The sequence below is a fragment of the Dendropsophus ebraccatus genome, chromosome 15 (assembly GCF_027789765.1).
Source record: "Dendropsophus ebraccatus isolate aDenEbr1 chromosome 15, aDenEbr1.pat, whole genome shotgun sequence".
In the NCBI taxonomy this organism is placed as follows: Eukaryota; Metazoa; Chordata; class Amphibia; order Anura; family Hylidae; genus Dendropsophus; species Dendropsophus ebraccatus.
Window position 1 is genome coordinate 6,184,409 of NC_091468.1, and position 18,270 is coordinate 6,202,678.

The following is an 18,270-nucleotide window of genomic DNA, read 5'->3' on the forward strand; positions in this document are numbered from 1 at the left end:
ACACAGAATATACAGAATATACACAGAATACACATATACACACAGAGCATACACAGAATACACAGAATATACACAGAGTACACGGAATATAAACATAATATACAGAATATACACAGAATATCCACAGCAGGATTCACTAAGAGGCGCACGCTTCTTAGTGAATCCGGCTGGCCGGGCACCCATACCTGCACCCGCCGTACTGAATCTACAACTGCTTCCAGCAGGTGTAGATTTGGATCATAATTTACACCTGTGAATTTCCTCCCCGACTTGTCACACTCCCCCAGCTCGTCCATCGGGCAAGCGGGGCATACGGCAGGCTTACGCCAGGGAGAAGGGGCGAATCTGCACCTTCTCCCTGGCGTACGCCTTGGGCGGACGTTTCATATATGTCCCCCAGAGTGTACACAGAATACACAGAATATACTGAATATACACAGAATACACAGAAGATACACAGAATATACTGAATATACAGAAGATACACAGAATACACATAGGGAGGCATTTATTAAGTCCGGCGTTTTTTACGCCGGACGTAAAAATGCCCCCGCAGCTCCGGCGCTACGGAGATTTATGTAGAGGCGGACTGCCTCTACATAAATCCCGTGCGCGCCGTTGCGCACCGCCGAAAACCTACGCCAGCTGAGGACTGGAGTAGGTTTTCGGCGTACATTTTGGCGGAACGGATGATAAATCGCGCGGACTCTGAGTCCGCGCCCTCCGTTCCGCCCACTCTCCGCCCCTTTTCCGCCCCCTTTCCGCCCCCTGGCGTACTCGGCGGAAAGTGCCGATTTGCGAATATTTTATTCGCAAATCCGCCATTTTTGCTTAAAAAAAGACGCAAATCGGCACTTTCCGCCGAAAATCATCCATTCGCCGGATGATACATGTGGCCCATAATGCACATATATACACAGAATACACATATACACACAAAGCATACACTGAATATACACAGAATACACAGAAGATACACAAAATACACAGAATACACAGAAGATACACAGAATATACACAGAATTAGAGATGAGCGAACCGGGTTCGGGTTTGAGTCGATCTGAACCCGAACGTTCGGTATTTGATTAGCTGGGGCTGCTGAACTTGGATAAAACTCTAAGGTTGTCTGGAAAACATGGATACAGCCAATGACTATATCCATGTTTTCCACATAGCCTTAGGGCTTTATATAACTTCAGCAGCCACCGCTAATCAAATGCAGAAAGCTCGGGTTCGGATGGACTCCAGCTGCTCCAGGTTCGCTCATCTCTACACATAATATACACAAAATACACATATACACACAGAGCATACACAGAATATACAGAATATACACAGAATACACATATACACAGAGCATACACAGAATATACACAGAATACACATATACACAGAGCATACACGGAATATACACATAATATACACAGAATTTACAGAAAATACACAATATACACAGAATATACACATAATATACACAGAATATACTGAATATACACAGAATACACACAGAATATACACAGAATACACAGATACACACAGAGCATACACAGAATACACAGAATATACACAGAATTCACATATACACAGAGCATACTGTCACATCCGCGGCACATACCTCTCACCGCGCCGCTGTTGCCCCATCTCCTGCTCTGTTCCGGGCTTTCTCCTCCTCCAGCTCCCTGTCAGCCCGACGGGCGCGTCCCTGTCTCCTAGGGAGCGCGTGCGCCGGCTCTGCTGTAAATTAAAGGGTCACTGTGCCTTTAATTGACTGCTGCTCTGCTCTGAGACTCTCCTATAAATTGCAGCCCTGCCCCACCACAGGTGTTGGAGCCTCTGCATGCTTCCTAGTGTGTTTTGTCCCAGCCACCCCTTGCTCCTGCCCGTTGTTCCCGCCACTTGCGGTTCCTGCTCGTGACTGTCTCCATGTGTGCCGCTGCCTGCCTCTTGCCCCACTGTTCCTGCTACACCTCGCCCCCCGTCACTAGCAAGCCAAGCCAGGGGTGGCGACCTGGGGGTCGCCTGCCGCAGCAAATCCATCCCGCCTTGCGGTGGGCTCTGGTGAAGACCAGCGGCCCCTTAGACTACGCTCCCTGGTGCGGTTTACACCATCGCTGGTGACGGTGAAGTGGATCCACTACTCCAGTCATTACACATACACAGAATATACAGAATATACACAGAATATACAACAAAACTATACACAGAATACGCAGAATATACACAGAATATACATATACACACAGAGCATATACAGAATACACAGTATATAAAGAATATACACAGAATATACAGAATACACATGATATACACAGAATATACAGAATACACATAATATACACAGAATATACAGAATATACACAGAATACACAGAATATATACAGAATACACATAATATACACAGAATACACAGAATATACACAGAATACGCATATAAACAGAATATACACAGATTATACATATAATATACAGAATACACATAAACACACAGAGCATATACAGAATATACACAGAATATACATATACACGCAGAGGGGGGTCTTATATTAGGCCCCGCCCCCTTTTCCCTGGCAGGATTCACTAAGAGGCGCACACCTCCAGCGGGCCAGGTGCCCGAACCTGCTCCGGGCGTACTACATTTACACCTGCTTCCAGCAGATGTAGGTTTAGATCATAATTTACACCTGCAAGCATGATAAATGAGGCGCAGGAGGCCATGCCTCCTCCCTGCCTTGTCACGGCCCCCCATGCTCCCCCAGCCCGTCCATAGGGTGAGCAGGGCATCAGGCAGGCATACGCCAGGGAGAAGGGGCGAATCTGCACCCTCTCCCTGGCGTACGCCTCGGGCGGACGCTTGGTAAATATATATGTATATATATATGCAAAGAAGGGGTCTGTGGAGCCTCAGCTGCGAGTCTCAAAACACAGGAATAGTCAGATATCTCTCTCTCCAGAGAAGGAAGCCCATTGCCAAGGGGTGCCTCCTAGTGGGGAGAGCACCAAATCACCCTGATACGTAGTCCCTCAGGTCCTCACTCTGTTGCCAGCTTTGGGACCTAAATAGGGAAACACCAGGGTGGCCCCTGTGAGTCAAAGTCTAACTCTGTGGCGAGTATAACGACATAAGACAAGGGTTACCAAGGCTGGGCATCCATCCACAGACTGCAGTTTCGGGGTATTTGCCCCTCGTCAGTGTGGAGCAGGATTCTGGCTACCGGGGGCAATGAAAAATAGACCAACAAAACACAACAATCACTGAACTCTGAAAAGAGGGATATCTGGCTATTCCCGTGTTTTGAGACTCGCAACTGAGGCTCCACGGACCCCTTTTTTGCATATTCAAATTTTGTAGGAGACAATCAGTGGCGACTCATAAATGAGTACTGCATTGGATTTTTTCGCTGTTCTCCCTTCAGTGATTGTTGTGTTTTGTTGGTTTAGATATATATATTAAATTACAAATCTGTAGAACTTTCTGAAACCAGTTGATTTAAAAGAAAGAGATTTTCACAGGAATACCCCTATAATAAACCTGCCAAAGCTGTGTGATAGATAGCTCTTAGTAAAGCCCTCTCTATATTTGTCTGCTTTATGCATGTATAGGTTTTATTGAAGGCTATTAAATGGTGTGGCCGACAATCCCTTTCTATCCCCTCAAATAAAAATAATAATCAGCCAAAAGCAGAAAAAACCTAGTCCCAGGTAGGCTACAATGGCATCGTATATGGCGCTCACCACCAAAAAGGAGGGAGGTTTACTCCGAGGTGCATGTATGCAAGTTAATGCTTGACCCCATTTAAAAAACCTTTAAGCATTTTTGCATTGTAATTGTAATGCATTTAAGCATTACAGCTGGGTAACAGATAAGTAACTCATATCATTGAGGAGTTTCTGGATTTGTCAACAATCCCCAGTCATGTCTTAAGGCTCTTTAAAGGGGCATGCCACCTCCAATAGGTGGCACCAAGGAGCAAATTCACTTCTTCTTGGTGGAGAACACCTATTTATATTTTTATTAATTATTTATGTTTATTTATTGCTTACACATATGTGTGTATATATATATATATATATATATATATATATATATATATATATATAATTTTATTTTATTTTATTTTTTATTTTTTTGCTAGTATTTTGGTATAACTAAAAGTACAGATCACAATATGCTGAAGAAAAAAAAAGATACTAAAGTATTAAAACTATTTAGCCAACTTACTCATATATCCAAAGAGAAAAAAAGAGAGAAAAAAGTGCCATAAATACCATCAGTCAGGCGAGGTTAACAACAGAAGGGGGCACTCTGTGACTAATCATTGCCCCAAGTTAACCTATCATTACAGTTCACTCAATTGCTAATCAACAGAGCAAAATAATCCATCATTCTAGAAAAGAGCAGAGACTCAGCCTCTCGACGGATCCCACATCCAGTCAACATGCACTTAAAGCAGCTACTCCAGCTCCTGCAGTATCAATCTCATTGCCACTTAAAGATAGAATGATACCGGTCATACGCATTCATTCACTACGTTTATTAACCCTTCGGTAGAAAATTTACAGCATAAACATCATTTAAAAAACTTTTCTCATGTCGAAAGTATTGATAGGTTGGGATCTGGGTGCTGAGAGGAGTGAGAGGAGCTGAGCTTAGTGCTTCTTCTCACTGCTGTCTCCTCACTCTAAGGCCACATTCACACATCCGTTGTCCTGTCTGCAATTGTGGACAGGATATAGGACCAATGTTATTTTATGAGAACAGATAAGCCTAGAAAAGATAACACTATACATATAAATAGGCTCTAAATTTAGCTCTTTTGTTACTCTCTAGACTCTGGGGTAGAGAGCTATACTCTATCACTTTCTGGAGAATATAATAATCTATTACATTTAAAAGGAATGGACCATCAGGTACATCACTACTTTTTTTTACCTTAAACGATTGTCGCCGGCACGGAGGTCCTTTTTTTGGAAACACTAGTTCCCACGCTAGGTGATGGTCTTTTCCCGAGCAATGGCCTGCCCCAGAGCACTGAGGACAGGCCTGCTGCCCCCAGTTTGGCAATATCCCCTCCCCTCTGTGGCACGGCTCCATTGATTCTAATAGAGCCGTGTCACAGAAGGGAGAGGGTTTCATCCCACTGGGCGGCGATACATGAAAAAAGACCATCACCAAGCGTTGGAACCGGATAGTGTTTAAAAAAAAGGACTGTGCCACTAGCATCCCTGCGCCAGTGCCAACCGATTAAGGTAAAAAAAGTAGCGATGTACCGGATGGTACATTCACTTTAAATTATAACCTAATGATTGCAGCTGCTATAAAGCACACGCTCTATACACACAAGAAAGAAAGGCATGCCTCCAGTATGGCTGCCATAGAAATAAAAGTACAATATAACAGTAATAAAAATAACACAATCACCTGGTGTCTCGTCTACAGAATTACAAAGACAGTTATTGGTAAAGCTAAATACATGAGACATCCCCTTTAAGTAAAATTGTAATCTAAACCTTAAATGCAGCTTGTGAGAAAATGCCACGGGAGCCTTGCACACCTGTCCATCAGTTGTTCCTCCGCCATGTACTGATTGATCTGCCTGTTTTCCAGTAGGTCAAGTCATTCAGTAAAGGCCAGATCTGACAGTCTGAATGCCCGTGTCATGCCAAGAAATGGAAGTCTGGGAGGCATTCTTTCCTTCTTGTAGACTAATGACCTTTTTGGTACTAGTTACAAAGCTGATTCATTTATAAAGGCGGCTGAAGGGACACCACAATTTAGGTTTTTGTGCAGGATCAGCTATTTTTGAAGCACAAATAGGATTTGTTACTGTAAAGTAATTCTCCCATCTCCTCGGCTCAGGTTCTGTATGAGACCCAGCAGAGAAGACATAGCGGAGACGTGATTAAAGTCTCAAAAGTGGCCGATAACTTCAAGATGCTAAGATGGAAATAACTGCAACCCTACAACATGTTACACATATAACTATCCGTCCACCGTCCTATAACAATACAGGTGTGTTAATACATTATAAAATATTTCATTTAACATACATGAGAACAAATGGTGCTGACTCAGGACTGTGTTATACCGCTGGCACTCACCTGACTTATACCTGCAATATTTTAATTGCTTGTAGAGTATGCTGCGATGCAATGCACTGACGTCCCCCGCCTTTGGCAGACTGTACTAAAAGGTCTCGCATGGCAGCCACAGAGGCCATGTTAGGAGGGGACTGGCACTCCAGGACGTAGAATGCTGTAAAACATAACTTTTGTTTGGTCATGTTAAAAACCAGGTGCCGTGCAGTTATACCGACACATTTCACGTGCACACCTGCGTGAAACACATCAGTCTAACTGCATCGTTTTAAAGATGATCGAATAAAAGTTATGTTTTACAGCATCCTAAGCCCTGAAGTGCCGGTCTCCTTACCTCCTATTGGAATCTACAACATGAAGATGGCAACCAGCACCGGCCAGGAAAGTGGGCTCAGCCTCTGAAATTTCTGAAAAAAATCTTCCACTCATCCTTAGGGTGCATTTCCATGTTGCCATTGTGAAGAATATCAATGCAAAAAATAGGGCACAGCATGCATGCAAACACCATTAAAGATAAGGGCATTGTTTTATCTAACTCCAGACACAATTCGGTTCACAAGTGACCGTCCGGGGATTTTTAAATTGTGGCAGCCGGCAGGAGCAGGAGGGAATTAGATGAGGAGTAGGAACTTACCTCTTGGAGCGCGATCGGCCTCGGGACCCTCGCTGGAAGTTATTTTCCTCCTGAGTTGTGAAAATGCCTGTCCTGGCTGATGGACTGGCCTCTCAGCCAATCAGAGACTGGAGCAACGTCCTATCAGCCAGGTCGTGACGTGTCAGTGCCGGAGGGTCGCCAGGTCGGTCCTCGCGCTCACCATGGGCACAGGCAGAGATAAGTTCTTACAGGTTATCAATTTCCGCCCCTGTCATCAGACAGATTTTAAAAATCGCTGGATTTCTCCTTTAAGACACATAAACCAAATTTTTTTCCCTGGTTTTTCGTATAATAGTATGAATAAGATGAATTAACTTGGCTCATTGTATTTCATGAAGTTGAGAATCTTCCAATTTAGCCAATGAAAGAAATTGACAGATTAGATTAATGACTTCATCTGCATTGAATTTATATTGAATCTTACCATTATACAGAGAGATACTTTTTTTTTTTATTATTAGTTTTTAATATTATAGAAATAAATTACAGGAAAAAAAAACTGAAGTGATGTAAACTAAGTATAGAACAGGTTACAAGGCGTGTGTGTTGCTCTGCGATGCCATTATGTGGAGAAGACTTGGATCCGTAACGCATCTTCCCAGGAGTGGCAGGCTTTCCAAATTCACATCAAGGGAGTATCAGCCGCCCATGCAGAAAGTCACAAAATAGAGATGTAGAGAGTAGAGATGAGCGAGTAGTGAAAATTTTGACTTTCGAGAATTCAAATCGAATAGGCACCGAGATTCGACTATTCGAACGAATATTCGATCCCATTATAGTCTATGGGAAAAAAATTCTCGGCACTTGGAAATCAAAATTCGACCACTTGGAGGTCACCAAGTACTCCATGAAACCTCCCTAAACGATGCGAACACCTCCGGAATGACACTGGGACATTAGGGGGAGCATGCCTGGGTGCACCCAACACCCCAAAATCGCAGTATAATGCCACTCTCTGCAGTTGCGAAGGAAAAATATTTGCGAACGCTTTACAACAATGTTCACATATTTTGTTCGTATTTCTTGCGCAGTGTTACATACATGATTCCAATGTGCGTCTGTAGAGCGTCATGTTATTCGCGAGTATCACGCATCATGCTGTACGAACGTTACTGAAACAGTATGTATGACGGGCCTTTTTGTGGGCTACTGGAACAATATGTATCACATGCCTTTTACTGGGCAACTGGCATAATAGGTATAAGGTTAATGTGCCCTTAGTGGGCTAAACCAGGGACACTATAAGTCACTTGTACACACAGGGTACTGGAATGAATACACCTGCTGCTGATGCTGCTGATACTATTATATCAACTATGCCTTACAACTGAGAAGAGCTTTGGATGCAGACTCCAGAGATGACTTTTTTTGCTGGATCTTAGCCCTAAAAAAGGACTTTTGGGTTCTGTAGTAATCCTGCCTGACCAAAACGCTACTAAAACCTACAGTATCTCTTCCTGCTCGAAGATCTCTCCCTGACTAGGTTGAAAGCGCATCTGCGGTCAAGAGGTGAAAGTCAAGTCTTAAATATTCGAGGCCATTTGTTGCAGCCATCCAATGAGGGTAGATGAGGGTAGACTCCCAGCGTCCCTCACAGCCTCCCTGCATGGTGATTGGATTAAAAAAAGCACCAAGTGCGATGGGAGGGCTTTCGAATGTTTGCCACGTATTCAACACACTACTCGATTGTATTCAAATCTTTCGAATACCGCAGTATTCGATCGAATACCTACTCAATCGAATCGTATTCGCTCATCTCTATACTTGAGATAAGAATTTTTTTATGTTTGAGTGATAGACTCCCCAGGTTCCCCCTGCTTAAAAGGGGGACAGGACACCACTGCAACTGCTGATTGGCTGAGAAGAGATTCTGATTGGCTGATTGCCCCCCCCCTCCCCCGCGTAAAGGCGGTGGTGCCTTTCAACAAGCTTTTTTTTTCAACCGAGCACCCTGTGCTGAGCTCCTCAATGCTTCATCGAACGCACTAAGCTAGATAGAGAATTCTTGTTGAACACTATTTTTTTATATAGAGCTCTTGTTGAAACATTGGCCATTTAGGCATATTTTTCACTGTAAATAACATACACACAATATATGCCCAAAAACATTCATTAAAGATATTTAATGAACCGATAACAGACCCCAATGTCTCCTTGTGCAGTTACAGAAACTGCAAATTCTAAGTGCAAATCTCCATAGAACAATGTGTGAATTTCCCGTGCTGTCATTGTGGATCAAGATAATTTATATTTGTAAAGGTGTAAGGAATTTTTCACAGCTAAAAAATCTGTCTTTTTAATGACAAACTATAGACACCGAATGTATAAAAAGTAACAGCGTTTAGATTCTGCTGATTATGTAACGAAGATAATTATATGTATTTCAAATGAAAGCGATTGTGTTAGGACTCGGGCCGGGCGTTCGGCTCGGCGTCCATAGCAGCCATATGTTTTTCACTAACTCTGCTCTGCTGTTCTGTGTTGTAGCAGAGGCCAGGGATTCACTCCCCTGGCTGATCAGCTTAGGTGTTGTGTGTGTTCACTAATTATTGACTGACAGCTGACTCACCAGTTAGATGTCTGTATCTGGGCAGGACCTGGAGCCTCAGCCCCAATCAAGTCTGGGGCTGGGACTCCAGGCTCCATAAGTATCAGCCCTGAGCTCTCATTCCTCGCCTGCGATAGTACCTGGTTCACCCTAGAGTTACTTGACCTAGCCTTTAGTCTGTATTTGATTCCTGGTTACCTGACTTCTGCTATTAACCCTTTGACTACCCCTTTGGACACGATTTTGTACTGTGCTGCCCGTTTGGTATTTGACTTGGACTTCTGACTTCTCCTTATTGTGTTTTGTCTGTCTTGTATTGTTCTGTGTTTCACTCAGCCAGCCTAGGGACTGCCGTCCAGTTGTCCGTTTGCTATTTTAGAGCATCTGAGGCAAGAAGGTAGGGACAGCGGGGTGGGTGCCAGCTTCAGGGCTCACCTGTCCTTGTGTCTCCCTGTCCCAATCCTAACAGATTGATAGGAATTGGCATGGGGGAAGCTGATGGCAGAAGAGATGTACTAATAAATGGTGTGATACCTGGTTGCTTCTATAATGCCAATATATCCGTCACTGCAGAGACTGTCAACACTTTGTCTTCAATGAGGCTCACATTCTAATTTCTCCATCTCCCTTATTGGCAGTAACTTAACAAAAAAAAGAAAAACAACTTGGAAAATAGTTTACTTCATCTCACATAAAGACTAATACGTCTCCACGGTAACAGACAACAAACAAATCATGTGTAGTCAGACACTTTTCTATTCAATTAGAAATTAGGAGAAAAGGGAACTAGAAAACTAGAAGACCATATGGCTCCCTGACTGTGTGACTATTTGTGTTCTGTTACTATAGGGACACATAGTGAAGACGCCTAGGAGCTGTATGCCAGAAACGAGAAGATTTCTAATAAACAATATTTTCAGAGTTCCTTCCCTTTTCTTATAAGATTCTTCTTTTTTCTTTATATCATTGTTTTTACATCTTCAAATGTTTTTTACACCATTGATCTTCTTGTACCCAGTTCCACCGCTAACGCTCTCCATACGTTGCCATGACAACTCATCATTGCTTGTTTTCGGTGGTGTCATTAAGGATGACCTATTTGGGTCTCATATTGTCGTGTGCATCGTAAAGCATATTTTATTTTACTTTGATAAAGCCTTGAAAGGGAGTATATCAAAGCAGAAAGAAAAGCAATGGAGATATAGATGTGGCCATATTATGTATAGATAGAGCTATCGTATGGAAGTGCCGGAATAATGACCCAGTTTTAACCGTATTTACAGAGTACAGTCATCCACTCGGAAAAGTTTCCCATTTACGACACTAATTTCCTGGGAGCCGGATCTATTCTCCAGACAGAGAGAACTTTTATTTTAATTCTAAAGATAAAATTCTCCAGCAGAGAAGACGTTATCTAGCGGCAAAGGGGATTGTACGTGACATTTAAAGGATAGCACCGCTCTCCCTTTCTTCTGTCATGCAGGGGATAAGAATAACATATGGATGAAGCAGCAACAATATCGTACTTTAGAAATATTTGAAAACATCTTTATTCTGCATAGGACGCAGCACGTCTTCATTTATTTTTATACTTACTTTCTTTTTTCTTTTTTTTTTCTTTTTTTTCTTTTTTAGCCTCTGCTTGAAGAATCAATTTCACAGTGGTTCCTGTATTCTAAGAACACAATAAGCTGGGAATGACTGAGCCAGAGATAGAAGGGGGAAATTTAATTTCGTACTCGATGTGTGAGAAAAGCGTCTTCTAGTTTCCCAGAGGCTTCAATAAAACGTATTGTCATAAACCATAATGTCCCTGTCATGTCCCTTCCAGTCAGTCAGGAAATTGCTCTTCTTCAAATTTCAAATTCTTCGAAAATAGTTTTTTAATAATTATTATCTAAAATTAGAGCAGAAGTGCGTGGGATTCTCCGGTCTGATAGCAATATTGTGAGATTGTTTATATCATAATGCAATGATATGCATTGAAGTCAATGAAACAACAGTCGTAAAAAATTGAATGTTGTGTGAACATAGCCTAAGAGTAAATTACAATGATAGGCTATGTTCACACAACGTTTTTTCAGCTCCGTTTAAAGTGACGTCCATCATTTTGAGTATAAAATAACGGACGTTATTTAGCTGCCTGACTTCCCCTTAGTGCACTGACGGGTGTTTGCACATTATTCTAGTTTGGTTACTAATCGGTCGTTGGATGGGGCTTAATTGAAAAGTCTATTGAATTTAATAGCAAAAATGGAGACAGAGCAGTGACAAAAGGAAAACTGTGTGTGAACTACAAATAAAAAACGTCCGCTGTTTGCAAAATATGTGCGAAAATAATGTTCATGTTCATTATTTTGAAGTCCGCTGCAAAAACGTCCGTTTTTTAATGCACGGTGTGCATTGGAAGTTCGTCTTCCCATTGAATCCAATGCAATGGCATTGCAGTCAGTTAAATCTCTGCAAAAACGGACGTTATTTTAAATATGAAAATCGGCCGCCTTTTTAATATTTTTGACGTTGTGTGAACATAGCCATAGAATGATAGAATGTGGGGTGGTCCTTGAAAGTAACATTATTATTATTATTATTATAATTATTATTATTGTTATTATTATTTTTGCTTTAATTTTGTATGAGAGGCCCTGTGGAAGGCACTAATAATGGGGTACTTTTAACAACAATTCTGGAGCCTCTATGCAGCCTTATAGAGAGCTAGTATTATTTTATTTATTTATTTTTGAACAGCCTTAACTAATCACATGACAGCTTCTTAGTGGGACTTTCAGGTGTAGGTGTGACTAATAGTAGTTTACAGTAAAAGCATTGAAACTGTAAATCAGTTCTACTCAGTCCTAGCTGCTCATTTATCAAAGTGCACCTAAAGGCATGTCAGCAAAAAAGGAGTCAATATTTGTACCAACCTAGCGGTTTGTGCAAAAATCTGTGCCTTTTGGCTGACACATGCCCTGGTTGTCTGATAGGCGGGAGTGGCCTCCTCTTACGCCAGATTCACTTATGCCCCATGGCGGCTTTAGATTCACCAGATTTACTACGAGGTATGCACCTTTCATGGGGTCAGGACTTTATATTATGCTAAAAGTCATAAAGTTAAAAAATAATATTCAAAAGAAGATTTAACCTCTTAAGGACATAGGACGTATGCGTACGTCATATGTCCTCACTTGCACTTCAAAGCGGGGCCGCGCGGCGGCCCCGCTTTGAAGTGCCGCGATCCCGGGTGCCGCGAGTAGCCCGGGACCGCTGCTATTAGCGGGCACGGTCTGATCGCCGTGCCCGCTAATTAGCTAATCGGAGGCAGCTGTCAAAGTTGACAGCTGCCTCCGATTACCGGAGGCAACGTTTCCCTGGGGTCTAGTGGGGGAGATCGCTCCTCCGGGACCTTGTCCCGGAGGAGCGATCTCCGTTACTGATGCCGGCCGGGGACGCGTCCAAGATGGCGCCGTCCCCGACTCGGCACTCGTTCGTTTTCGGCTGCAGCAGCCGAAAGCAAACGAGTGCTGATCTCATGGATCTCTGCAGCATATCTATGCTGCAGAGATCTCAATGAGACATCCAAGTGTATATACTAGAAGTCCCCCAGGGGGGCTTCTAGTATATGTGTAAAAAAAAAAAAAAAAAAAAGTGTTGTTAATAGTAAAAAGCCCCCTCCCCTAATAAAAGTCTGAATCACCCCCCTTTTCCCAGGTTTTAAATAAAAGTAAACAAATAAATAAATAAATAAACATGTTTGCTATCGCCGCGTGCGTAATCGCCCGAACTATTAATTAATCACATTCCTGATCTCATACGGTAAACGGCGTCAGCACAAAAAAATCCCAAAGTGCAAAATTGCGCATTTTTGGTCGCATCAAATCCAGAAAAAATGTAATATAAAGCGATCAAAAAGTCGTATATGCGCAATCAAGGTACCGATAGAAAGATCACATCATGGCGCAAAAAATGACACCTCGCACAGCCCCATAGACCAAAGGATAAAAGTGCTATAAGCCTGGGAATGGAGCGATTTTAAGGAACGTATATTGGTTAACAACGGTTTGAATTTTTTACAGGCCATCAGATACAATATAAGTTATACATGTTACATATCGTTTTAATCGTAACGACTTGAGGAACATGCATAACAAGTCAGTTTTACCCCAGGGCGAATGGCGTAAAAACACATTTCCCCCAAATAAAAGAAATGCGTTTTTTTTTTCAATTTCACCACACTTTGAATTTTTTTCTGGTTTCGCAGTGTACTTTATGCAAAAATTCAGCCTGTAATTGCAAAGTACAATTAGTGACGCAAAAAATAAGGGGTCATGTGGGTTTCTAGGTGGAAAAATGCAAGTGCTATGACCTTTTAAACACAAGGAGGAAAAACCGAAAACGTAAAAACGAAAATGGGCCATGTCCTTAAAGGGTTAAAGGAGAAGTCCATCAATTTTTTTTTCTTAAAGTATTGTATTGCCCCCCAAAAGTTATACAAATCCCCAATATACACTTATTACGGGAAATCCACATAATATGCTTTTTTTTTCCTGCACTTACTACTGCATCAATGTTTCACTTCCTGGATAACATAGTGATGTCACTTCCTGGATAACATGGTGATGTCACTTCCTGGATAACATGGTGATGTCACTTCCTGGATAACATGGTGATGTCACTTCCTGGATAACATGGTGATGTCACTTTCTGGATAACATGGTGATGTCACTTCCTGGATAAAATGGTAATGTCACTTCCTGGATAACATGGTGATGTCACAACTCCCAGAGCTGTGCGGGCTGTGGCTGCTGGAGAGGATGATGGCAGGGGGATGCTCTGTGTCCCTCAGTGTCCTCCTGCCATCATCCTCTCCAGCAGCCGTGTCGTGACATTGCCATATTATCCAGGAAGTGACATCACCACGTTATCCAGAAGGTGACATCACCAAGTTATCCAGAAAGTGACATCACCATGCTATCCAGGAAGTGACATCACCGTGTTATCCAGGAAGTGAAACCTTGATGCAGTAGTAAGTGCAGGGAAAAAGGCACTTTATAAGCATTTCCCTTAATAAGTGTATATTGGTGATTTGTATAACTTTTGGAGGGCAATACAATACTTTAAAAAAAAAAGAAAGAAAAAAAAGTTTTGCTGGACTTCTCCTTCAACCCACTGTCTCACTGACTGAGAAAAATCTGAATTATCCGGATCACAGCTCAGCTTTTATTTTGTCAGTAATATCAGCATATGGTTGCTGTAAACAACATTGAGACTCATGAGAAGTGCAAAAAATCTTCAAGCAGATGAGAATTACAGATGTGTCCAGTCTTACCTTTACTTTACTTTAGTTAGTGTCATTTGAAAAAAAAAAAAACTTTTTTTTTTACACATCACAAAAAACAACCAGACCCCGTCCATCACATTTGACAAGTCAAAAGATTTTTAATATGACAGGCACACTTTAAAGACTGCAATTTCTCATGAAACCAATTTAACACAATATTATATCATGCTATTACAATACTCAAATGGCTTTATTTCCAATCACAATCAAAACAGTCCTATATGCTTACAGCTTTGGAACAGACTTATCTAATGAAAACCTGTGCATGATACTAGAAAAAAAGTAGTTTGTTTTTGTTTTAGGCTGATTTCAGGCCTTTCTTTTTATTAAAAAAAAAAAGCCACATCATTCTCCCTGAAAAACTGTGAATCAGTTCACACACTGCCTATAGAGATCTTTAGAGAGGTAAAGAAAAGGATTTAACTTCCGAGTATAACAGAAGCTCTAGTGAGTTTTATATCTTACAGATTATGCTGATCAGTACTGCTCTATAATGTCCTCCGTGCTGCTGCTTGCTTCCCATACACAGTACATTTTATTAAAACAACATACATGGATAACATGATATCATTTTAGAGAAAAAATAATAATAAAGACATTTCTCTGCATATTCACATTTATAGCTTGTAGTTGCCATGGTATTATATTGCTATGGGCTGAATGGCCAGAAATGATCCCAAAGCAGATGAAGCAAAAGGGTTAGAGAAAAGAATAAGATCTTGATCATAATCTCCTGTAAAGTTTAGGGCTCAGGAAAGACTTCGACCTCCCAACTAATTGCAAAATGTTACTTTGTTTTCTTTTCTAACTTACTAAAAATAAAAAATTCTGGGATCCCAAGTCATAAACACGTCCTAAGAAACAACAGACTCTCGATACGGTATGATGCCCCGTGCACACACAGAGGCATGGCATGGACCATTCTGGGCAAAGTTATTACTGTACGTGAAGCTATGATGTCACTAGACACAGTGTACTGTATATAGAGATTGTCTCTTGCTTACACTTTAGGTTGAATTTAACACTTTGACATTTGGATAGAAAAAATAATAATAAATAAACATACAAATAGCACAAATATAGATTCTGCATCCTTATAAGAGGAGCTGCTGATAAGTCTCTGGCTTTGTGTTCTTTTCTTGTTTCTATGGTAATGAATGTTACATCACATGAAAGCCTTATGTGTCTAATATAGGTTTTCCAAATTTTTTGTATGCAGCTTATGGCAACAGTGGGAAAACAAAATGGCGGAGTCTAAGGTGATATTTACAGCAAAAGAGAGCAGAGTAGTGATACAATTCTTGTTTCCGCAAGGTGATATGTCACAGACATTGGGGGATCAGTGCCCGTCATATTCTACAGTTGAGGCCAAATTGAGGCCAAATTTAAAACGGGCTGATTCAGCACCAATGATAAGGAACGTCCTGGATGACCAAGAGTGGTTGTTGAGTTCAGGGTGCAAAAATCAGCCCTTAAGGTGATGCCGTCTGGGTTCTGGGAAAAGGAGGGTGTGCTGCTAGTGGACTACCTTCAAAATGGTCCCACCATTGATGCAAGGTATTTGAACCAACATTGAACCTTTAGACCAACTGAAGGCAGCTCTGAAGGCCAAATGGCGCAGCAAGCTGTCCAAAGGAACCTTGTTCCTGCAAGATAACGCCTCCGCTCACACTGCGACCATGGCAAAACTGTTGGAGCTAGGCTTCCAGCTGGTTGACCACTCACCTTATTCACCAGATCTCACTCCCTCTGACTATCATCTGTTTCCAAACATGGAGAAACACCTCAAGGGAACCAAATCTTACACCATTTCTGATGCCATGGCTGCTACAGATGACTGGTTTGGGGCACAAACAAAATCCTTCTTTTTGTAAGGCTTACAGAACTTGGAATACCGATGTAAGAAGTGTGTGACAGTGGAGAGTATGTGGAATACATGTATGTCTCTTCTGGCCGTTTTATGTCCGTCTTCCTGGATGACAGTCACTTTGAGGCCAAATAATCTGCCAATTAGAGACGAGAAAAGCTGTATTCTCAGCGTGTATTGCAAAAATTTGATTAATCAACAAAGGTATTTTTTGCTAAATTCATTAACACAATTCGCAAAAAAAAAAAAAAAGGGTTTATTCATCTTTCTGTGTTTCCCCTAATATCCTCTTCTGTGTCTTCAGTGGCGCACGGAAGCAATCACTGCCAAAGGGACAGCACCATGAATAGTGGGCGATCACTCTCAGGACACAGGAGTCACAGCCTGCTCAGCCAATTGCTGGCCATCATGGTATTTGGCTGAGTGGGCTGTCACTCTTGTGTATTGAGAGTTTACAGCCTGCTCAGCCAATCACTGGCCACGGTGCTGTCCCTGTGAGTCCTATACTACACCACTGCCCAAATAAATGGGACAGTCGACAAAAATTTGGCTTAAATCTGCAATATTTAATAATTATAATATATAAATTTTTATACTAGCCTAGATAATCTGTACTCGGGGAAACAGTAGGATGCGATCCCGCTCTCTGTATAATTCTAGAGCAAATGGCCATATAACTGGGAAACGTATTCTACAAAACCCTGCTATAACTATAAATATAAGGAAATGACTATATTTATACCTATCATCTTAGAACGCTGGTGTGCTCTGCCATGGCCATGGAGATCATATTGTTTTCCCATTAAAGATACAGGCCGGCTAATATACATGTTAGAACACTTAAGGAAAAACACGTACTGGCATGTATAGATACGTTCTGTTCGCGAAGTTCACAAATTTTGTTGTAAAAATTTGCAAGGGCAGCAAATTGAATTTTTGCGTCATTAACTCATCGCTACTGCCAATAATGGCCGTTATTTGCAGAAAACTGCCGTCCAAAAAGACAAGCGTAAAATGGCCAAAAAACATAGTGGGAACATATTGTAGCCTAAACAACAATTCACATTTAGCTATACCAGGCTGTCCTTTTTTATAGCACATAAACATTATAGAGGCTGCAGTACTTAATGCCCAATTACACAGAGCGATAATCTGCCCAATCAGGCCAATTTGGTAAATTATTGCTTTGTGTAATAGAGACGATGATCTGCTGAAGAACCCATCATTGGCTGATCGTTTTCTTTCAACCTGATGAGAAACCATTGGCTGCAGACTGCGCATCACTACTTGTAACAGCAATGCACGGCCGATGGCTGATGATTGTAAGGGAAAAAAATGTCTCTTCTCACTTCTTCCAGATCCCTGCAGTGGCAGGAATTTCAAAGCTGGTCTCTAAAGTGACAGGCCGCTCAGCCAATCACAGCCCGAGACACGACAGCTCCACGGCCGGTGATTGGCTGAGCAGCCTGTCTCTTCAGAGACCAAATCTGAACATCCAGCAGGTGCAGAAGGGAGAAGGACACTGGGGAGCATGGAGAGATATATCAGGAACTGTCCAGGGCAGGAAGGATTTCTATGGGGATTTACTGCTGCTCTGGACAGTTCCTGACATGGACAGAGGTGGCAGCAGAGAGCACTGTGTCAGACTGGAGAGAATACATTACTTCCTGTAGGACGTACAGCAGCTGATAAGTACTGGAAGACTGGAGATTTTGAAATAGAAGTAAAAAAAAAAAAAAACACATTTTTATAACTTTCTAAAACCA